Source organism: Pipistrellus kuhlii, unplaced genomic scaffold (genome assembly GCF_014108245.1).
Source record: "Pipistrellus kuhlii isolate mPipKuh1 unplaced genomic scaffold, mPipKuh1.p scaffold_m20_p_20, whole genome shotgun sequence".
NCBI lineage: Eukaryota > Metazoa > Chordata > Mammalia > Chiroptera > Vespertilionidae > Pipistrellus > Pipistrellus kuhlii.
Window position 1 is genome coordinate 19,306,836 of NW_023425516.1, and position 6,000 is coordinate 19,312,835.

Sequence of the window (6,000 nt, forward strand, 5' to 3'; positions counted from 1 at the left end):
GCTTCCAGAGCGACTGCTCCAACTTGACCTTCAAATCTCAGCTTAGATGACATCATTTCAAAGATACCATCCCTGCATGCAGTAAGACAGACATTTTCTGTCCTCACTCCCCACTGGTCCTATTCGTCTGTGTACTGACCACCTCCGACATGCCATAAACATGTCTACGTGATGGGGATGCGACAGGGAATGGAATTTCTGAGAGGATACATCCTAATGCAGACAGGAACCACAAGCAGGATAAGTAAGTAGAATATGAAGTAACTTAGAGAGTAATAAATGCTATGTAGAAAGAGAGAGCAGGGAAGGAGGGGAGGAAGCCCGGGGGTGGTTGGGAAGGTTGAAATTTAACCAGGATGGCCACAGAAGGCCGCCTGGAGAAGGTGATAGGTGACATTGTCATGGCATAAGAGACAGTGAGGAGGTGGGAGTGTAACTGCCTGTTTGAGGAAAAGTAGGTGATATGGCTCAAGCTGAGTGAGCAATGAAGGGGGAGGTGGGTTATGAGGTCAGAAGAGAATGGAGGGAGCCTTCCAGGCCAAGGTGAGGGTCTGGCTTTTTGTTGATGAGCTGGAAGCCGCTGAGGGTTCTGAGCAGGAGTCCTGAGATCTGACTGAGAATTACAATGTCCAATACCTGAGGGGCTTGTGACCTAAAACAAGTCATACATACAAAGCTCTCAGCAGTGTCAGGCTCCTAGTACTTGATAAATGTTAGCACCTCCCTCTGCTCCCCAACACCCAGGTCTCGGGGGCCCTGAAGCATGCTGGTGGCTGGCTGGGTGGTAGCAACAGTAGTTTGAGAGTGGTTATCCCACCACTGATCAGATTTTTCCCTATCCCCATGGGGCGACATGGCGATACATCTGGAAAGTTCTCTGAATTCCTTAGGAGTCAAGGAATCCTGAGAATTCAATGCAACATCCCACTCATCTGTTCACTCACTAAACACTTACTGAGCACCTACTGTATGCCAGACCAGTTCACTAGGTGCTGGAGATGCGGACAGTTAAGACAAGTCCTGTCCAGAGACTAAGAGCCATTTACTTAGAAGAGAGCCAAGTAAGCAGTGAATGACAACCATTGTGATCAGTCACAGGACATCAAAGAGGCATCTGGTTCAGACCTGCATGGTGTGGGGGAATGCTCAGATGGGAGGCACCGAGTAGGGGTGCAGCAAAGGAAGGATAGTGACAGGAAATGTGTTCAGGCAACGGGAACAGCAAAAACACGGAGGTAGAGTTGGAGCTTTGCCGAAAAGCAAAGGCGTTTGATTGGAGCTTGGGAAGAGGTGGAAGGTGGAGTAGGAGAGATGAGGCGGGAGAGCCAGGCAGGGGTCAGAGTCCACAACATGGAGGTCATGCTAAGGAATGTGAGTTTTAGCTTGAGGGCAATGAAGAGCCACTGATGGATACTGAAGCAGGATTTTTTTTTGATAAAGAGTTCCCCAGCTGCTCAAGTGATCTTGTCTCTCTGGAGTCATCTGTTCCTCTGTGTAAAGAGAAAAAGAACACAGGAACAGTTTCTGGGTTGGGATCATTTCTGAGTGACCTTTAGGCAAAAAGGCCTATTCAGAAAAAGAACCATATCCAGGTAACAGACGCCCCCGCCACTTTTAGAAATACACCGAAGTGCAAGCCCACCCCCAAGCCATGACTGCTCCCGGGAAGACGGGAAGTGAGCAGTGAAGACATGCCAGTTTCAGAAGATGGCGAGAAAAAAGATGCCAGTCCAAGCCCAAAGCCAGCAGGACCGACGGACTGAACTGAGTCGGAAACACTTTTAGGAAGTGAAACGAGAAGGGTGGGGGAAGTCCTGCGTTTGCAGAAGGAAGTAACGCCCCACAGACCAGGGGTGACAGGCCCAGGCCCCCAGCAGGCACTCACTGCCAAGGTCAGGGCACCCTCTCAACAGGCTCTGTGCAGTTCCTCCTCTAACCCCGGACACAATGGATGAGATGGGGGGCCGGTGTTATTTTAGAGCCGAGGCACAGGAGGCCAGCCTACGTAAGCCTTCCAGGTCACACGACCAGGAAGCTGCTGAGCCGGACTTGGGGACCCGGGGTCTACGGATGGGGAGTCTTTCAAGCCGCTCGGGGTGCAGCCTCTGCTGAACCCACAGGCGACAGACAGTCTCTACATAACCTCTGAGGCGTCCGCGTCCGTGGGAGCGAGCGGAGTGGGTAAGAGGCCAGACCTGGTGGGCTCCGCTCAGGGCAGGGAGCCAGCCGCTCCCAGCTCTGCTCAGGTTCCTGCCGTCAGCCACAAGCCACTCCGCCTCTCTCAGAAGGATGGGGATAAGGTGACAAGATTAAGTTTCTGTGAATTCAATGGAATCGGGAGAACAGATCACAGAGTGTTATTGTTGATGTTTTTTAAATTAACGGTACTGCGGTAATATTTATGTCACAGAAGCATGTGGAAACCTTCACGGGTCCATAAAGTCTTATAACACCCGGGAACCGCTGTCTGGGAAAGTGAGGCGCAAGGGGAGCAAGTGAAGTGTCTGCAAAGGAAGAAGGCTCAGGCTCAGGGATCCTCGTCCCCGGGCCATCAAACCGCATCACCATCTCCCCAGCCGGGAAGTCCCAGGCCTGCCCTTCCCTCGGAGAGAATGGTCTTCCAGGGACCCTGTGGTTCCTCTTTATTCCTAACGGGATGCAGCTGGACCACTCTCAAGAAAGGCTCCGGCCGAAACCGGTTTGGCTCAGTGGATAGAGCACCCGTCTTCGGACTGAAAGGTCCCGGGTTCAATTCCAGTCAAGGGCATGTACCTGGGTTGCGGACACATCCCCAGTAGGGGGTGTGCAAGAGGCAGCTGATCGATGATTCTCTTTCATCGATGTTTCTATCTCTCTCTCTCTTCCTCTCTGTAAAAAAATCAATAAAATATATTTTAAAGAAAGAAAGGTTCCGAATATTCTAAAATTCATGGATAGCCTGTTGGGTGTCTCACACTTCCCCAAAGTAGAGGGGGGTGCGGCCCTCCACTCTTGCCCTAAAGGCAGTCACCTGGAGGAATAGCCCTCCTGCCCCTTGTGATCATCAGACAGAGAAGCAGGAAGGCCACAGGGTGACCTCCATGAAAACAAGCACAACGGCAGCTAAAGATACTAAACAGCACGATGCGCCAACCTGGCCTGGGCTTCTCTTGGGTCTCCGCCCTCTGCCGGTGCCCGAAAGCCTGGGCGGGAACCCGGATTCCGGCTATCCCACCGCCTGACCTTACATGTGTGATCTAGCCTCTCCGTGCCTCGGTTTACCGGCCGATAGAATGGGGAGGACCACGGTTGCTCTCTCCCGGGGCTGCTGGGCAGGTTCAATGCCCGGGACACGGGAGGGGCTCCGTAACCAGCTCCGAGCACGTGCATCGGCATGTCTGGCATTAATACAGGGTCCCCAGATCACTGGATCCTGAAGGCGCCAACTACAGACCAAACCCAAGTCCAGCCCGGGGCGGGCGGCTGTTTCTTGGATTTTTTTTTTCCCCTTTCGAACCTTGGCAAGGAGATAAAGCTTAGCCTTGAACGACCGGGAGTCCTCAAGGTGGCCGGCCCTGGGTGGGGGGGAGTGTGAGGGGGAACCACGGACGCCAAGAGGCGTTTCCCCTCTGGCCAAGCGCACGCACCGCGGGGCCTAAGTCTAGGAATCCGTCCCGGAGGGCGCCTCGGGCGGGTGCGGAGCCCGGCGGCTGCGGCGCAGGCCCGCGGCCAAGTGGGCGTGAATGAATGGACCGCGGTCCCTCTGCCTCGCGGGGGGCCCGGGAAGCCCCTCCTCCGCGCTCCCGGCTCCCCCACGTCCTCTCGTGACCTTTGACCCTGCAACCCCCTCGCCTCGGATCCCCCCGACTCCCCCGCCCCGCGTCCTCTCCGGCCTCGCCTGACTCCCTGCTTCCTCACCCGCAGGTCCGAACGGCTCCCGGCGGCTCGGCACGGCTCGGCACGGCACGGCCCGGCTCGGCTGGGCAGCAAAATGTCCGCGGCCTCGGCCCCTCCGGCTCTCCCGGTGCGACAGTGCAGCCGGCTGCTCCGAGCCCCACGGCTGTCACCTGCCGGGCGGAAGTGAGCCGCTTGCGCAGGGGCACTTCCGGTGGACGCACGGCCTGGGGGCGGGGTCAAAGGTGCCACCCGGAGAGGGCGGGCGCCGGGCTCGAGGGGCGGGGCCTGGATGGAGGGGGCGTGGCCGCGGGAGTTAACCCCTTCGTGGCCGCGGCGCTGCTTTCGCCACTGCGTCTCGCAGGGCTAAGTTCAGGAAAAGTGGCCGGTTTCAGCCGCGCTATGTCGTTGAACGTGGGTGGGAAACGTCGTAGAGACTCTTGAGGTCCGTCTCTTCCTTCTGTGCTCCGGACGGAAACACGGAGGCTCCGAGAGGGGCAGTGTTTTCTCAAAATCGCTTACTCTGTGAGCACAAGTCAAAATTGGAGCTTGCAAGTCTATAGTCTAGTGCTTGCTGCCTTTCGAGGCAGTCCTTTGGGAATTCTGCGTGGTAGGGGGAAGCATCCGACCGTCCTAGGAACTTTTATCTAAGTAGAACTTCATAATGTCCCACTTCCCCCCATTTAAAAAATATTTTGATTTTTTTTTTTTTTTTTTTTTTACATAGCTAGAAACATCAATGAGAAACATTGATCAGCTGCCTCTTGCACACCTCCTACTGGGGATGTGCCTGCAACCAAGGTACATGCCCTTGACTGGAATTGAACCTGGGACCCTTCAGTCCACAGGCTAACGCTCTATCCACTGAGCCAAACCGGTTAGGGCCTCACTTCCCCTTTTATGGGGTTTGCCAGGACCTCAGTTCCTATAGCCACCTCACTCCCGATGGGTACTATTAACTTCCTCCTGATAATTTCTGATCATCCCCTTTAAAACACTATTTCATTGCTACTCTTTAAAAATGTGCTGCTGAGCAAGTGACATTTGCATAGTAGAGAAGTGGAAATACACTAGTAAGCAAAAAGAAGATTTTTTAAAAATATATATTTTATTAATTTTTTTTTTTTTTTTTTTTTTTTTTTTACAGAAAGTAAGGGAGAGGGAGAGGAATAATTAGAAACGTTGATGAAACAGATTCAGCTGCCTCCTGTACATGCCCCACTGGGGATGTGCCTGCAACCAAGATCCATGCCCTTGACCAGAATCGAACCTGGGACCTTTCATTCCACAGGTCGACGCTCTATCCACTGGGCCAAACCGGTCAGGAAAGAGAGAGAGAGAGAGAGAGAGAGAGAGAGAGAGAGAGAGAGAGAGAGAGAGAGAAGATTTGTAAAAACATTTGCTCTGAGATTCACTTTTAACGTTTTGGTGAATTTCTTCCAAACCTGATATATCATTTGATATTTTTAACTCACTAAAATATCAGTAAAAGCTTTCCCCAAACAATCAGTGCATTTCTATGTGGTGCTTTCCAAGGCCTGTATGGTATTCCACTGTAGGATGACATCTCTGTTCTCAAAACAGCCCCCTCCAGGTCTTCTACCCTTAGGTTATTGATCTTTTAATATTATAAAACTAAAGAAATAAGCTTGAACAGCCAAGTCTGTACGCCCCATCTAATCTAGATATTGTTTTAATCTTTAATATTATTTTATATGTTTAATCAGCCTTAAGTTCTTTTAGACAGTTTTTATTTTTAAATATAGACCTACAGGAAATTGCAAAAATAATACATAGAGTCCCAAGTAACCTTCACCCAGCTTCCCTCGATGGTGACATTTTATGTATTAGTAGCATAAATCAAAACCGGGAAATTAGCGTTGGTACAATACCGTTAACTAAATTTACCAGGCCTTATCCCACTTTAAAATCCTTTTCTGAAGTAGGCAGGAAACAAAACGGTTTTCTCAGTATGCGTCCTGTTCCCCGTGCGAGGCACAGCTGTCTGGAACAACTACCCTTCTTTTTTTCTTCTTCTTTTTAAAAAAAATATATTTTATTGATTTTTTACAGAGAGGAAGGGAGAGAGATGGAAACATCGATGAGAGATATACATCGACCAGCTGC

The 6,000-nt window shown here is 51.6% G+C and overlaps 1 protein-coding gene across 5 annotated transcripts in view; it reads right to left on the reverse strand.

The window, feature by feature from the left end:
• The window catches only part of AP1B1 (adaptor related protein complex 1 subunit beta 1), a 34,789-nt gene extending 30,719 nt beyond the window's left edge, over positions 1 to 4,070 (reverse strand). For 4 of the 5 annotated variants that reach the window (XM_036449470.2, XM_036449469.2, XM_036449468.2 and 1 more), the window contains exon 1: positions 3,898 to 4,070. The gene's annotated coding sequence lies outside the window, so the exon portion shown is untranslated. Of the gene's footprint in view, positions 1 to 3,831; positions 3,854 to 3,897 lie in introns of those variants that run through there. The other variant, XM_036449467.2, reaches the window with a different exon arrangement.
• Between the last annotated feature and the right edge of the window lie 1,930 nt (positions 4,071 to 6,000).